Source organism: Mobula birostris, chromosome 4 (genome assembly GCF_030028105.1).
Source record: "Mobula birostris isolate sMobBir1 chromosome 4, sMobBir1.hap1, whole genome shotgun sequence".
Lineage (NCBI taxonomy): Eukaryota > Metazoa > Chordata > Chondrichthyes > Myliobatiformes > Myliobatidae > Mobula > Mobula birostris.
The window spans coordinates 52213765-52231649 of NC_092373.1; the positions used below are offsets into that span (position 1 = coordinate 52213765).

The 17885-nt window shown below is 38.3% G+C and overlaps 1 protein-coding gene across 9 annotated transcripts in view; it reads right to left on the reverse strand.

The window, feature by feature from the left end:
• LOC140196330 (inactive N-acetylated-alpha-linked acidic dipeptidase-like protein 2) overlaps nucleotides 1-17885 on the reverse strand; it is a 993804-nt gene that overhangs the window by 713941 nt on the left and 261978 nt on the right. The window contains exon 1 of one of the 9 annotated variants that reach the window (XM_072255339.1): nucleotides 99-122. The exons of the other annotated variants lie outside the window; for them this stretch is intronic. The gene's annotated coding sequence lies outside the window, so the exon portion shown is untranslated. Of the gene's footprint in view, nucleotides 1-98; nucleotides 123-17885 lie in introns of those variants that run through there. 9 annotated transcript variants of the gene reach the window in all.

The window sequence follows — 17885 nt, forward strand, 5'->3', positions numbered from 1 at the left end:
TGGGAATCCCTGGATCATTAAATGAAGAAATCAACGAGTCCATGTTGCAGAAACGCACAGCATAAATGATGGACGCAGTGTGACATTTTACAAACTACCTTCTTGCCTGCTTCATAAGGTATCATCTTGCCCATCTGTGATACAGTCTATGAGTTCCACGTTGGCCTCATCAGTCATCCTCAGAAGCTACAGAACAAGTAAAAGCAAGTCATCAATGATCCAAAGGCATTGCATAAGGTAGGGGCTGAATAATAAAGTACTTTTAGGTCTGTGCTCCTGAAATAAAAGATTCTGAAAAGTTGCCAATGTCAAACACTATATCATTATTATGATGCCATATCGGTAGAGCGTGAGATCACTTAGATGATAGAAAGACAGCTTCCATGTTTTGTTAGAGTGAACTGAGGAATGAGGAGGTTCATTTGAGATTTAAAACGCCATAAGGCTGAGTCAGAACAAGAATAATTTGTGGCAATTAAAGCTGACATACACTTCTCAGGATGTTATTACCAGGTGTCCACCAACAATTCAAATATCAAATTCTTGATTAACTAATACTTGGACTAATTCAATAAGGGCATGCCAACTCAGAATAAATATTGCTTTAATTTCCCAGCATAAAAAATATCACACATAGAAATACAGGAAATTGTGGTTGTGCAACTAACCAGTGGGAAATGTTACAGCTCATTGGTCAGGGACTTACTGTGTAAATTTAGAATTGGTTTGAAACTATAAACTTCAATATATGTCGGAATTACTTAGTTTTTTTTTCCAAATTAATCATACCTGTATCAACAAATATCAGAATTAACAGCACATGAGCTGGTTGACATCAAACTACAGTACAGCACAGCATAGGAACAGACCCCTTGGCAACCAGTTCTGCACCAAACATGATGCCAATCTAAGTAACCTCAGCTGCCTGCACATGGTCTACATTCCTCTTTCCTGCCTTCTTACCAGTTTGTCTAAATGCATCACAAACATTGCTATCGTATCTACTACTATTATCACCCCAAAAACATATTCCAGGCACTATGTGGAGAGAAAAAACTTTGTACAGTGCATCTCCTTTAATCTTTTCACATTAAACCTATATCCTCCAGCATTTGACATTTATACACTGAGGGGAAAAAAGTTTCTATCATCCTTATATTTGCTCTCAAAATTTTCTATCTTTTTAGCAGGTCACCTTTTCAATATCCAATTCTCCAGAAAAAATAATCCAAGTTTGTCCATCTTCTTTTTAAAGCTAATACTGACCTACAAGAGACCATCCTGATGAAACTCTTCTGCACCTTCTCTAAATCCTCCGCATCTTTCTTGTAAGTGCAGCAAACAGAACTTCATACAATAATCTAACTGTGGCTGATGAAAGTTCAATACAGCTATAACATGAATTGCAAACTCTTTATATTGATTATGCCAACCAATGAAGGCAAGCATGCTGTATGTCTTCTTAACCACTCTATCCACTTGTGTTGCCACTTTCATATGGCTATGGATTGAGAAGCCAAGACCTTCACGTACATCATTAACTGTGTTTGACCCACTCTTGTTTAGATTAAACTTAATTTGCTACTTCTATGACCAAATACCCAAGTGATTTATATCCTGCTGTGTCCTTTGATAACCTTTCTCAAAGTCCACAGCTTTGTCAACATTCACATCATGTGCAAACTCATGAATCATATCACCCACACTTTCTTCAAAATCATTTACATATATACAGTTGGCCCTCCTTATCCGTGGGTTCCGCATATGCTGATGCAACCAACCGCGGATCGGGAAAAAACGGAAATTTTCTCTCCAGCACTCATTTGAGCATGTACAGACTTTTTTTTCCTTGTCATTATTCCCTAAACAATACAGTATAACAACTATTTACATAGTATCAGGTACTATAAGTAATCTAGAGATGATTTAAAGTACAGGCAGTCTCTACGTCAGATTTGTACGTAAGTCGGAACGGGTACATCTGGTATTATTTAGCTTCAGTTAGTCAACTATTTGTCTTAGTATATAGTATATATTTTACCTTTCTATGCATATAAAACACTTAAGAAACATATATTTCAATAATTAAACCACTGCGTTGCTTAGTAGTAATTGTAGCTTTCTTCAGGGCAGAGCTTTTCACACGCTCCATTATTCTCACTTTATCCTTCAAAATTGTTCCGATCATTGACCGACTGTAGCCTAATGCTTTTCCAGTGACCGATGGCGTTTCACCTCTTTCCGATCGCTTTATTATTTCCATTTTATTTTCAATCGCGATTGCTTTCCGTCAATGGAACAGAAACACTGTGGATTCAGCAGCAGTGAGCTCCCCCGGGTCCTAAAGTCCACCACACTGAGCTCCCCCTGGTCCTAAAGTCACCGAACTGAGACATGTTAAATAAGGGACTTGAGCATCCGCGTTTTTTGGTATCCGCGGGGGGGAGGGGGGGTCCAGAACCAATCCCCCACGGATAAGGAGGGCCAACTGTATATTACAAACAGGATTGATATTTGCAGAGCACCTGTGGTCACAGATAACCAGTCAGAAAAGCACCCCTCCACTATTATCCTGAGTTTTCTATGACCAGGCCAATTCTGTATCCAATTTACCAACTCACAGTGGATCTCACGTGACTTCACCTTCAGGTCGATGAGGGATTTTGTCCAATTCCTTTTTAAAATCTATGTAGAGTTATTTACTGCCCAGCTGCCATCAATCATCTACCACCTCCTCAAAACTTCCATTAAGTTTGTAAGGCATGACCTTCCCCTCAGAAAGCCATCCTAAATATCTTACTAATGCGAGTAAATCCTGACCCCAAGAGTCTTCTCCAGTAATTTCCCTACCATTAGTGTATGGAATACTGACATAATTTCTTGAGTAATCCCCATTCTCCTTCTTAAACAACATTGGCAACTCACCAATATTTTATTACTTCATCTATGGTTAAAGTGAATACAATGATCTCTGTCAAGTCCTCAGCACTGTCCTCACTTGGCCCACTTCCTAGTAACCTGGCAGAGTTTCCATCAGCCACCATGGATTTATCTACCTTAAAACTTTTCAATTATTATCCTTAAAATTATTTAGTGATCATGTTGGAAGGGCTTAAGCTTTGCTTTCCCAAATATTTGAAGATAAGCTCCAAAGTGAAAAATACTGTAAATAGGATTACCATAGTTAAATACTATAATCCTGAAAGATTTATCCAAGATCACAGCATTTCAAGCAATACGTTGCCTACATGAGGTCTGTTTTCAATGCTATTTCAAGAGAAGAATCCTTATGCTTCATAGGAATTTTGAGTATTATTTCAGTTATCAAACTAAACCATAATACCCAAAAAATAACAGATTATGTGGTAGTAATTCCTTTTGACTTCACATAAATGAATGAAATAAATAAGCCTGTGTCAACAACATACTGGCAGTTAAGTTAATTGCAAAGATTTTCAACCCTATTTATTTTTATATTGATTTAACTTCCCACAAATTTAAATCAAAGCAAAATAATTTTTTTTTGAAAACCATTCTCCGTATCTCAATTCTACACACTGTAAAGACAACATTGAATGATACGACAATTGATAGTGTCCAGAGTTACAAGCGCATGAAAGATGCTCTTTTTAAACTTCCTTTGGGGTTGAATCAGAGATTTTTTTAAAATCGTGATTTCTATCAGACTCATAAGACTGCCTGTAAGCGACAAGGCATAAAAATTATCTGCACTGTTTCTTGTGCTTCGTCAAACTCAATAAATTCAAGATAGCACGAAGCCTTCTATATGTAACAAATATTTTATAAAGAACTGTTCCCTGCTGCCCTGTGTATCCAGATAAATTGTTCAAAAAGTATCACTTAAAAGTGGTCTATTACTATATCTAGATCCATTCTCACAAAAAAACTTCACATTTGATTACTTCCGGAACTTCCTACCAGATACACACCAATTGTTGAGATTTCAAAGTAAATTGATCTCAACCCAAAACATCCAGTCTTTTTTTCCTCTCTCTATTTTTCTCCCTCTGTCCCTCTCACTATAACTCCTTGCCTGCTCTCCATCTTCCTCTGGGCTCCCCTCCCCCTTTCTTTCTCCCTAGGCCTCCTGTCCCATAACCCTCTCCCTTCTCCAGTCTTGTATCCCTTTTGCCAATCAACTTTCCAGCTCTTAGCTCCATCCCTCCCCCTCCTGTCTTCTGCTATCATTTCGGATCTCCCCCTCCCCCCTCAAATCTCTTACTATCTCTTCTTTCAGTTAGTCCTGACGAAGGATCTCAGCCCAAAATGTCGACTGTACCTCTTTCTATAGATGATGTCTGACCTACTGCGTTCCACGAACATTTTGTGTGTTGCTTGAATTTCCAGCATCTGCAGATTTCCTCATGTTTGCGTATTTACAAGCACTGTTTGTTCATTTCCATGGATGCTGCCTGACCTGCTGAGTTCCTCCAGCATTCTGCGTGTGTTGTATCAAATATTACTTCTCATTTCGCTTTAAAATGTCATTCAGTAGATGTATAGGATAAAAAACTTATACTTGAGACAGTGGAACTGTCTTAAGTCAAAAAAAGGTACATCAAAAGATATTCAAGATTTAGTTTCTTCAAAGTTACTGTCAGTTATGAACCAAAATAAAAAGCAAAGTTTTTTTTATTATCAAAGTACATGTATGTCATCATATACAACCCTGAGAGTCATTTTCCTGCAGGCATACTCAGCAAATCTAGAGTCCTAACTATAACAGGATCAGTGAAAAAAACAACTAGAGTGCAGAGAATAACAAACTGTGCAAAGGTCTTCTATTTATTCTTAAATAGCTCCTGCTTAAAGATTAGGAACGCTTAACCCCAAAAAAGGTGAAGAACCTCACCAATTAAAAAAAATTCAAAATCATAATCAACAAAACCAATTCCTAGTCTTAATACACTGAACACCCAAACAAACATACGAAATCATCACTAGGGAAAATACAAAAAAACATACTCTATTATCATGAACGTGGGGCCATGCATTAAAGCAGGTACTCTGAATTACTCAGCCTCGTTCGTAACCCCTCTGCAGTTTTTGGATTGGTCCAACAATTTCATTCATCTGTCAGTGTGCAGTTCAGAGAAATTGTTTATAAATATAGCATGCTCACACATGCCAATTACACCCATGTGACCAATTAATCTACCAACTCAAACAACAGGAATTCTGCAGATGCTGGAAATTCAAGCAACACACATCAAAGTTGCTGGTGAACGCAGCAGGCCAGGCAGCATCTCTAGGAAGAGGTACAGTCGACGTTTCAGTCCGAGACCCTTCATCATTTGTTTTGTCACTTCCTCAAGGAATTCAATCAGGCTCGCGAGGCACATACTACCCTTACAAAGCTATGCTAACTATCTCCGATAACCCAGTGCTGCTCGAAATGTTCATACACCCTGTCTCCAAGAGTCCTCTCCAATAGTTTGCCCACCATCTTCATAAGACTTTCTGGTCTATAATTCCCAGGATCATCCCTATTACCTTTCTTGAACAAAGAAATAGCATTTGCCACCCTCCAATCTTTGGTACTGCCTCGTGGCCGTGAGAACACAAAGATCATCACCAAAAGCACAGCAATCTCTTTTCTTGCTTCCTGTTATAAACTAGGGTATATTCCATCTGATCCGAGGGACTTATCTACCCTAATGTTTTCCCAAAGGTTCTAGCACATCTTCTTTATTAATATCCACATGTTTCAGCATTTCAGCCTGTTTCACACTGTCTTCACATTCATCAAGGCCTCTCCTACTGGTGAATACTGAAGCAAAGTATTCAGTGAGGTCCTCTCCCACCTCCTACAGCTCCAGACACCTGTTTCCTCTTTTATTACTGATTGTTCCTACCCTCACACTAGTCATCCTCCTGTACTTCATGCTTGTGCAGAATTCCTTGAGGTTTTCCTAAATCCTGCTTAAGAAGGCCTTCTCATGTCCCCATCTAACTCTCTTAAGACTCCTCTTAAGCTCCTTCCTGGCTACTTTCTAACTTTCCAGAGCCTTGGCTGAATTTTGGTTCTTAAAACTTTGGTATGTTTCCTTTTCCCTCTTTACTCAATGTTCTACATCTCTTGAAGGAACTATGGTTTCTTCACCCTACCATCCCCTCCCTGCCTCAGTTGGACAAACCTATCCAGAACCCCATGCTAGTGCTCCCCAAATAACCTCCATATTTCCAATGTGCTTTTCCCCGGGTAAGTCGGTTTCCAATTTATGCTCCCAAGTTCCTGCCTAATAACATGAAAATTCACCCTCCCCCAGTAAATACTATTTCATTCTCTCTGCTCCTATCCCTATCAAAGACTATACTAAAGATCGGGGAGTAGTGGTCACTGTTTCTGAAATGTTCACCCACTGAGAGATTAGTCATATGAGCAGATTTATTGCCAAGTACTTGATTCAGTATGGCCTTTCCTCTGGACAGCTTGTCTTCATATTGTGTCATGAATCCTTCCTGGACTCACCAAACAAATTCTAATCTAACCCATCTAAACTTTTTGCACTAAGTAGGTGCCAATCAATAATAGGGAAGTTGAAGTCACCCATGACCACACCCTACTATTTTTGCATCTTTCCAAAGTCTGCCTCTCAATCTGCTTCTCGGTGTCCTTGTTACTACTGTGAGTCTACAGAATACTTCCAATAGAGTGATTGCTCTATTCTTGTTTCTGATTTGCACCCACACTGACTCAGTAGACAATCTCTCCATGATACCCTCCATTTTTTCAACTGTTGTACTATCCCTGATTAGCAATGCCACTCACCCACTCCTCTTATCTCCTTCACTCTCCCTTTTGAAACATCTGAAACCTGCAACATCCAGCAGCCACTCCTGCCCTTGTGACAGCCAAGTCTCTGTACTAGCCATAACGTCCTAGTTCCATGTATTGATCAATGCTCTAAGTTCATCACCCTTGTTCCTGATTCTTCTTGCAGTAGAATAGACACATTTCAACCTTTCCAACTGACTGCAGTTATGTCCCATCCACTGCCTGTCCTTCCTCACAGTTTCTTTACATGTTGCATCTACCTTTATGACAACTGCTCCATCGTCTGACCCATCACTCTGGTTCCCAACTCCCTAGCAACAAAATTTAAACCCTCCCAACAGCTCTAGCAAACCTGCCTGCAAGGTGTCTGGTCACCCTCAAATTCCATGTAACCCATCCTTTTCATACAAGTCATACCTTCACCAGAAGAGATCTCAATGATCCACATATCTGAGCTCCTACCCCATGCACCAATTCTCCAGACACACACATTCCTCTGCCACATTATCCCATTCTTATCCTCACTAACGCATCCAATCCAGAGATCCTGTTGAGGTCCTGTTTTCAGCTTCCTGCCTAACCCCCCACACATTCACTCACTAGGACCTCATCCATTTTCCTACTTATACCATTAGTACCAATATGTACCACAAACTCTGGCTGCTTATCCTTTCATTTAAGAACTCTGCGGACCCAATCAAAGATGCTCCTGATTCTGACATCTGGGAGACAACATAGCATCTGGGAGTCTGCTACACATGCACAGAATCTTCTTCCTCTCCCTCCTACTGAATCCCCTAACACCACTGCTTTCTCTTCTCCCTAACTTCTTTCAGAGCCACATAGCCAGACTCAGTCCCAAAGACCTGGTTTTTCTAGCCTTCCCCTGGCAGCACCACCCACCCCCGCCCCATCCCACCAGAAGTATCCAAAGCAATGTGCTTCTTATTGAATGGAACTGAGAACATACTTGTATAGCCCCCTAGTCAGCCTTAGGCTCGCTCAACTCACTTTCGTCTAGGGGAAGCTGCCTTCGGCCCTGCCAAACTGGGTAATCAAGTTTGTGTGGATGCTGTGTGATGTACCCCACCCCGCCAAATAACAGACAGTACACCATATGCAATTAAGTGATTACAATTTATAGATATTACTGGAACTATGTAATTAATAGAGATAAAATATAAAAGGAAAGTAAAAGGCACCAAACTTATCAAAGCTCAACCACTTCGTGGGCAATAGTTGGAGCTCAAATAACGGGGTCCTCTTTCCACCATTTGATCCCCTCTGACCACCTCGACCCACTGCCAGGTACCAACCACGGTGGTCGATCAGACGCTCCACACGAGTGTTTTCATCTCCTCTCCTCACCGAAAACCCTAGGCCTCAGACTCCCACTCGGGATCCGTCCCGTCGGCCAGCTTACAGCATCGCGTCCACTCTTTCTGTCTCCATCGTGCCTTCTCCCCCAAAACTCGCGCCAACACAATAGCTTACAGACACACAAGAAAGAATAAGATCTATCCCAATTGGGTCGTTCCCTCTCTTATCAATAATATAACCCAAACAAGCAGACAGAGAGAGAATTCCTTACGTCGCAGTTATTTCAGAAAAGCCATTTTAATTATAACACAACAAAGAAGCCATTTTGATTAGCCTACGCAGTAACATAAAAGAAGAAACCCCTTACACTTGCTATTGAGGGGAAATGTGAATAGACTGCAAATTGGTAAGCAGATAGAAAATAGTGCCAGAATAAATGAATTCTTCTCAGTGGTAACATTGTGCCACAGGGGTCTGTTTTTGGGGCCCAATTACTCACAATCCATGTCAGCAGTTTGGCTGAGGATACATTTTTGCTGATGATACAAAAGAAGTGGGAACATGAATAGTGATGAGGATGCTCAGAAGACCTAAGGAATATAGGCAACAGCATGGAGATGGAATACCACCTGGAAAGATGTGAATTTATCCTCTTCAGTTGGAAAGCATTAATTGCTCAGTATTATTTAAAAGATGTGTGATTGGGAAATATTAATGTTCAAATGAGATCTGGTTATCTTAGTACACTAATCATTGACAGCCCACAAAAAGATGCAGGAGACAATCAGGAAAGCAATTGCTACATTAGGCTTCATCTTAAGATTTGAGTATAGAAGTAAAGATGTAAGTTCTTGGCCGAACCATATCTGGAGTACTTTGTGAAATTTTGAAATTCTGACCTTGAAATATATACGTGGAACAGTGGAACAGGTAAGAGTCCACAAAAGATTCACCTCACTGGGTTGTCAAGTCCGTTGTATGAATAGCAATGGAGTAAAGCTGTGTTTTTCTCGAGTTTAGAAGAATGGGAAGGGACATCACTGAGAATTACAAAACGTTTGGGGGCTGAACAGAGCAGGCACTATCAGGACACTAATAGCTAATTAGGTTAAAACAGGGTCGCAAGCTACTGGGAAGTCCATTTAAGATTGTAAACAGAATAAATTCAAAGGATTGTGCATCCTTCACCATTCTCTGTACTGAAGGGCTATGGAGACTACGTCACTGATTGTATTCAAAGCAGAGAATGATATATTTGTGGATTCAAAAGGAATCAAGGAGTTAGGGCATAAAATGACATTTGAGGATGAAAGTAGAGAAGCAGACTTGTAAACCTGAGTGGTCTATTTCTGTTCCTATTTCTTGTGTTCTTATTTATTTTATATGTTCCAAAACCCCCAGGCCCTAAAGACATACATGAGATAACAAATGAATGTTTCTTTCTTTCTTTCTTTTTAAATCTTTTTATTGACTAAGTATACAAAAAGGTAAGCCATAAAGGCACTAATACACTGTTAGAATATAATAAAATTACAGGAGATATTAATACAAAAAAATGATACAAACAATGTAATTTAAACATAAAATACTAAGGTAACATAATAGTATACTAATTTTTATATATCAATAGAGAAAAGGAAAAAAAAAAACCCCAAAAAACCACCGTGCAACTAACTAAAAGCAAAGCAAAGCAATGGACTAACTTGGAACCAAGCAGAGTTAAAAAACTTAAAATCACGTCCTCAATCCCGACCTCCATTAAAAACAGTAAAAAAAACAAGAAGGGTATATAAATATGGAGCAAAAAAAGAGGAGAAAAAAAAGTTACATTAAATGAAAATATTGAATAAAAGATCTCCAGGTCTGTTCAAATTTAAGTGAGGAATCATAAAGATTGCTTCTAATTTTCTCCAAATTCAAGCATAATATCGTCTGAGAAAACCAAAAAAAGGTAGTTGGAGCACTAAGCTCTTTCCAATGTTGTAAGATACATCTTTTCGCCATTAAAGTAAGAAATGCAATCATTCTACGGGCTGAAGGAGAAAGATTACTGGAAATTTTAGGTAATCCAAAGATAGCAGTAATAGGGTGAGGAGAGATATCTATATTCAATACCTTGGAGATAATATTAAAAACGTCTCTCCAAAAAGTTTCCAGAGTAGAACAAGACCAAAACATATGAGTTAAAGAGGCTATCTGCCCCAGACATCTATCACAAAAAGGATTAATATGAGAATAAAAGCGAGCTAATTTATCTTTGGACATATGTGCTCTATGAACATCTTTAAATTGAATTAGGGAATGTTTAGCACAAATAGAGGAAGTATTGACTAATTGTAAGATCTGCCCCCAGTCATAATAGACCCCAATTCCTGTTCCCAATCTACCCTAATCTTATCAAATGGAGCTTTCCTAAGTTTCATAATAATATTATAAATCATAGCCGATGCACCTTTCTGACATGGATTAAGGTTAACTATAGTATCTAAAATGTATGTAGGAGGAAGCATTGGAAAACAAGAAAGTATAGTACTTAGGAAATTTCTAACTTGTAGATATCTAAAAAAATGTATTCTTGATAAATTATATTTATTAGATAATTGTTCAAAAGACATAAGGGAACCATCTAAAAATAAATCCAAAAACCGTGAAATACCCTTAGTCTTCCAAATTTGAAAAGCATGATCCGTAAAAGAGGGAGGAAAAAATATGTTACCTAAAATAGGAATCGCTAGCCCAAATTGGTTAAGATCAAAAAATTTTCTGAATTGAAACCAAATACGTAAGGTATATTTAACTATCGGGTTAGATACCTGTTTGAGGCGTTTCAAATCAAAAGGAAGAGAGGAACCTAAAATAGAGCCAAGTGTATAGCCCTGAACAGATTGTAATTCCAATGCTACCCATTTAGGAATGGATAGTATATCCTGGTCAAGTAACCAAAATTTCATATGTCGAATATTAATTGCTCAATAATAAAATCTAAAGTTGGGTAATGCTAAACCTCCATTTCTCTTAGCTTTCTGTAAATGTATTTTACCCAGTCTCGGGTTTTTATTTTGCCAAATAAATGAAGAAATTTTTGAGTCAACTTTATCAAAAAAAGATTTTGGAACAAAGATTGGTAATGCCTGAAATAAATATAGAAATTTTGGCAAAAAAAACATCTTAACTGCATTAATACGACCAATCAAAGTTAAATATAAAGGAAACCATTTAGATGAAAATTGAGTAATATGGTCAATTAAGGGTAAAAAGTTAATCTTAAATAAATCTTTATATTTACAAGTAATTTTAATCCCAAGATATGAAAAATAATTGTTAATCAATTTAAATGGAAAGTTATGATATAAGGGAAGTTGTTTATTAATCGGGAAAAGTTCACTCTTACTAAGATTTAACTTATAACCTGAAAAGAGACTAAATTGTGCTAATAACTCTAAAACAGCAGGGATGGATTTTTGAGGATTAGAAATATATAAAAGTAAGTCATCAGCATAGAGTGATATTTTATGGGACTTTAAGCCCCGAGTTATCCCAGTAATATTTGGAGATTCTCGAATGGCAATTGCAAGAGGTTCTAATGCAATATCAAATAATAAAGGACTAAGAGGACAACCTTGTCGAGTACCTCGAAAAAGAGGGAAAAAAGGTGAGCTTAAAGAGTTAGTACGGACCGAGGCCACAGGAGAATGATATAACAGTTTGATCCAGGATATAAATTTCGAGCTAAAATTAAACATTTCAAGCACCTTAAATAAATAAGGCCATTCTACTCTATCAAAAGCTTTCTCAGCATCTAAAGAGATAACACACTCAGGAACATTTTGTGAGGGGGTATAAACAATATTTAACAGTGTACGAATGTTATAAAAAGAGTAACGACCTTTAATAAAACCCGTTTGGTCTTCCGAAATAATAAAAGGAAGTAATTTTTCTAATCTGTTTGCTAATAACTTAGAAAAAACTTTAGAATCAACATTTAATAAAGATATTGGTCTATAAGATGCACATTGAGCAGGATCTTTATCCTTCTTTAATATTAGAGAGATTGACACTCTATTGAAAGATCCAGGAAGTTTACCAAGTTTTAATGAAGCCTCGAAAACCCTACAGAACCAAGGGATTAATGAAGGTGCAAAACATTTATAAAATTCTACGGTAAACCCATCAGGGCCAGGAGCTTTCCCCAAATTCATAGAGGAAATAACATTCTTAATCTCATCAGTGGTAATGGGAGTATCTAACATAGAAGACATATCCTGTGAAATCTCAGGGAAGTCTAGGTTATCTAAAAAATCATTCATATATTTAGAGTCTCGAGGAGACTCTGATTGATATAAGGAAGAATAAAAATCAGAGAAGGTTTGATTAATCCCCGCATGATCAAGTATCAGTCGGTCATTTTGATTATAAATCTGATTAATTTGAGATTTAGCATAATTAGACTTCAATTGGTTAGCCAGCAGTTTGCCAATTTTGTCACTGTGTACATAAAATTCACTTCTTGGTTTCTTTAATTGGTTTACAATCGAGGATGAAAGTAATAAACTGTGTTCCATTTGGAGTTCAGTTCTTTGGTTATATAACTCCTCAGAGGGAGCTGTAACATATCTCTTATCAATTTCCTTAATCTTGTCCACAATTACCAACTCCTCCTGCTTCAGCTTCTTCCTCAAAGCAGCAGAATACGAGATAATCTGACCACGAATATAAGCTTTAAAAGTATCCCAAAGAATGTTCACAGAAATATCCTCTGTATAGTTGATTGTAAAAAAAAATCAATCTGTTCATTCATAAAGTTAACAAAGTCCGAGTCCTGAAGGAACAGCGAATTAGAACACCATTGTCTATCATTTTGTGTATTGGCCTGAATTTTAATAGAAAGCTTAAGTGGAGCATGATCCGAAATGGTTATAGAGTCATAATCACATTTAATCACTGAAGAAATAAGACGAGAGTCAATAAAGAAATAATCAATTCTTGAATAGGAATGGTGAACATGTGAATAAAAAGAAAAATCTTTTTCCTGAGAATGCAAAAAACGCCAAATGTCCGTTGACCCAGAATCAGAGAGGAATGAATTAATCAAAGTTGCAGATTTATTAGGTAAGGTCCGTAGAGGAGCCGAACGGTCCAAAGCTGGAGATAAACAGGTATTAAGATCTCCGCCCCAGATCAATGAAAACTCATTCAAATTCCGGAACTGACTGAATAATGATTTATAAAATTCCGGACAGTCCATATTAGGAGCATAAATATTAACCAAAACTACCTTTTTATTAAATAGTAGACCACTAACCAGTAGAAATCTACCATTCGGATCAGGAATAATATCATGTTGCATAAAAGTAACTGAGGAGTCTATAAAAATAGAGACGCCTGGAATCATAGCGTTGGAGTTCGAATGAAACTGTTGTCCCTTCCAGAATTTAAAAAAACGTAGTCTGTCCCCCCTCCGCACATGGGTCTCTTGTAAAAATAAAATTTGTGCTTTAAGTCTCTGGAACACTTTAAAAACTTTTTTCCTTTTAATAGGATGATTAAGACCATTAGTATTCCAGGAGACAAAATTAATAATAGACTCCATAAACCCTAAAGTCAACCTGCAACAAGGAGGATTGATGATAGGCTCGACCCATGAACCCGGAAAGGGAACAGAACAAATAAGAGATACCGGGAAGGAGAATGCAACCAATACTTCAATAGTGTACATAGCCCAAGAAGAAAGAAACTAAAACGTGAAGCCCCTCGCACCACCCCCCACCCCATAACCTCAAGGCTAAATCTGACACAGGCCAGCCAGAAAGAAGCAAGCACTAAAACTACCCCCATGACTTCCAGTATACGCTCCCTAAAAAGTGTAAATATAAAAAAGATCAGTTAGTTATAAAACAGTAAAATAAAAAAAGGTAAATCAATTAAAACAAACACTTAATAAAACAGAGAAAAAGCCAGAAAATATAAAAAACCGCAACAAACCCCAGACCCTATGAGTAAACAAAAAAAGAAATGAAATTATTAACATAAACTAGCTATGAAAACCTACAAAAAGAAGTAGATTTAAAAACTACAAAATTTAAGGCCTCAAAGGAAATACGTAGAATGACGGTGAGGGAATAACCACCCAGAATCCCCTGGAAAAAAGAAAGGAATAACGCAGATAGAAAGAAAGTTTAGCAACCATATTAATTAATCAAAAATAAACTTTTCTGCCCATATAAGGCAAAAAAAAAATTAAGACTGACAAATTCACAACCTCCGATCAAACGGAGATAGTTAAAAATTACGATTAAGATGTTGAAGGTGAAAATTGATCCAGATAACTCTGGGCATCCGATGGAGATTCAAAAAAACGGAGGGCTCCATCCAACGTACAAATCCTTAGACGTGCTGGGTAAAGCAGCGCTGGTTTTAAATCCATCTTGTAGAGTTCCGACATCACAGATCTGTAACGAACCCGTTGATCCCGAATTGGTTTACTGAAATCCTCCACGAATCAGAACTTAAGATCCAAAAAATCAATGTAACCTTTAGATCGAATGAAACGAAAGTTTTTCCTTGTCTTGAAAGTAATGAAAGCGTAAGATAACATGTCGAGGTTTATCTGACTTAGGTGAGTATGATGGAACTCTGTGAACGCGATCCAATAACGGTGGTTGGTCAGGAAATACAGTAGGAAATGCATCTTTTAAAAGTTGAGAAAAATACTTCATAGAGTTATCAGATTCAACAGCTTCACGCACCCCAATCATTCGAAGATTCTGCCGTCGCATTCTGGATTCTAAGTCAGAGTTTTTAAAGATCAGAAAGTCAAGTTTCTTCTTCATTACATTAATTGTTTCTTCAATTTTCTCCATCTTGAGTTCATTTTGTTGCGTGGATTTTTGAAGATTAGATATAGCCGACTGATGTTCTGTAATAGATGTTTGTATCTTATCGATTGAATCGGCAATTTTCTGGAAATTAATTGAAATTTCCGCACGAATCAGCTCCGTAACAGAGGTTGAAATTTCCCTTTGAATTAGCTCCGATATAGCTTTCAAAGTCAACGGTGGTTCAGTCGGACAAATGAATGTTTAAAAACTATAAAGAAATAATATCATATTTTTCAGCTCCTGCTGTTTTTGAGGAGATAATGAAACGATAAACTACTTACCCAGGACCTTACAAAAAAATACAGTAAAAATATTTCATGGAATAACATGTTATATGCTTTCCAGCTAGGTAAAAAATTGAAGATTATCTTAAGAGATGTGAATTGACATATTTAGGAAACCTGAAGATAAAGTTGTTCGTCATAGGAAAAAGAGTAACCAACCTTCCCTTGTACGGGACTGACCAGCCTATTTGAATATCTTGAGGAAATCACTAACACCATGAATAGAGAAGCATTTGAGGTACTTCAGAAAGCATTTAGCAAGGTTTGTCATGCGAATTTATGAGCAAAAATAATAACATGTAGAATTGTCATCAACATCATTATTTGTCATATTTTCTAACAATTCAAAATGAGGACAATTGGCATGTTTACATAATACCAGCTCTCAAAAAATATTCCTGTCTGTCCCATCGCTCCATCAAATTCCTTGCATATGATTCTCTCAGGCTCATTAATTCTCTCCTGATCCTCCTTCCACCTCCCTTTAGTACATGTACTTTATTGTAGTCAGTTAAGCAACTGAGCAGTAAGGCTTTGGAATATGGGAGCAAACTTGAGGACCCAGGAGAAACAACATGGTTGCAGGGAGAATATGCAAACTCCTTAGAATAACAAATTGCAACCAGTATTTACAGAAGCAGCATTGAGAATGATACAGGATACATCTGATACAGGAATTTCAAGGTATCTGACAGCAAGCTCCTACAAAGGATTGTGAGGACAGCTGAGAGGATCCTCGGGGACTCTCTTCCACCCATCAGAGATATATCAGGAGTGCTGCATACACAGGACACTTAACATTGTTAATGATTCCTCCTATCTGTCCAACAATCTCTTTCAACCCCTACCATCAAGGCAGGAGGTACCATAGTATTAAAGGAATCTGGGATGGGAAACAGCTTCTTCCCCAGGCTGTGAGACTACTGAACTCCCTGTCACCACCCAGGTCTCATCACGTATGAAGCGCAAGTAGCATTATACTCTTTGCTTTTTAAACTTGTGTCATAAATGCACCTGTTATTTGTTAATATATTTATGGTAATCTTACCTTGTCGTATTTGTGAGTTATAATGAATGTACTGTGTTGTGCGTCTTGGTCCAGAGGAATCAAGAGGTAAGAGAGAGAACAGTGACAAAGGAGTTGTACTCTAACTGGTGGTATGTATTCCCCAGGTACAAAGACCTCAGATTTTTAAAAATATAATCTGTAATATAGAGCCAGACAATATGGAAACAAGTGCTTCGGGAGAATTTTTCTTTCATCCCAATCGAGATGTCCTGTTTGCCACATTTGACCCATATCCTTATAAACTTTTCCTATCAATCTACGATTTAAATATTGCTATTGTACTTCCCTCAATCACTTTTGCTAACAGTTTATTCCATGTATATACCCTCTTCTCTGGGTGAACAGGGCTTAAAAAGAGGATTTTCATAGCAGTTATAGAGTCCATTCTCACGTACGGATGCAAGACGTGGACACTCACCAAGACTATGCGAAAGTCTCTAGATGGTTGCTATACACAAATGCTCTGGATGGCTCGACGTGTGGTGGCAACAGTATATGATGAACTTCAAGCTTTATAACGACCTACCGATGCTCACCACTAAAATCGAGGCGAGAAGACTGCAACTAGCGGGGCACTGTCTACGCCACCCCGAGCTACCTGCCAGCCTAGTCATCATATGGGAGCCCAAGCACGGGAAGATGAACCCTGGGCGCCCTCCCAAGACTATGGTCAACACGCTCCCAGAAGATAGCGGCACGGCTAATGTAGATGAACTTAACACACTGATGAGGGAGACGGAGAAGTCATTGTGCCCGACACCGGCCCCCTAGGCCTGAGTCGACGTAGTAGTAGTCACTGGGTGAAAAAGATTCCTCTTACATCTTTTTCCTCTTACCTGAAACCCATGCTCTCTTGTTCTTAATTCCCCAAGCCTGGGAAAAAGACTCAGCCCATTCACCCTATCCATACCCCTCATGATTTTTATACACCTCCGCAAGTTCTTTGTAGTTCCTAACATGGTGAAGTAGTAAAACTTTACACCTGTGTTTTGAACACAAACACACGCAACTAACACGAGTTAAAAACTGTTTGCTCCAAATACAATGTAGTGTCTAACAGCCACACACGTGCGTGTGACTGACACGAGATAGAACTTGTTCGGCAACAATCTGTTGCCCCAATTAGTGGTGTATTATCCCAAATGAAGGATATCTCAAACAGGTTTAGGTCTTTAGGAGTTATCCCAAACTAAGTGGCTGTCCTGAACAACTGATGGTCCAATTAACCGGAATCCACTGTATTCCAATTGCAAATCCACCAATCCCTTGTACAATTGCAATATAACATCCCAACTTTTACACTCATTGCAACATCCACAAAATGCTGGTGTAAAGCAGCAGGTCAGGTAGCACCATTGGAAATGAACAACCAGTTGATATTTCCGTTTCATGCCAAGACCTTTCTTCAGAACTGGAAAGGAAGGGAAATGTCGCCAGAATAAAAGATGGGGGGGGGGGGGGGGTGTAAGGAAGGAGAGTAGCTAGAAGGTGACAACTGAAGCCAGGTGGGTGGGAAAGGTAAAGATAAAGGGCTG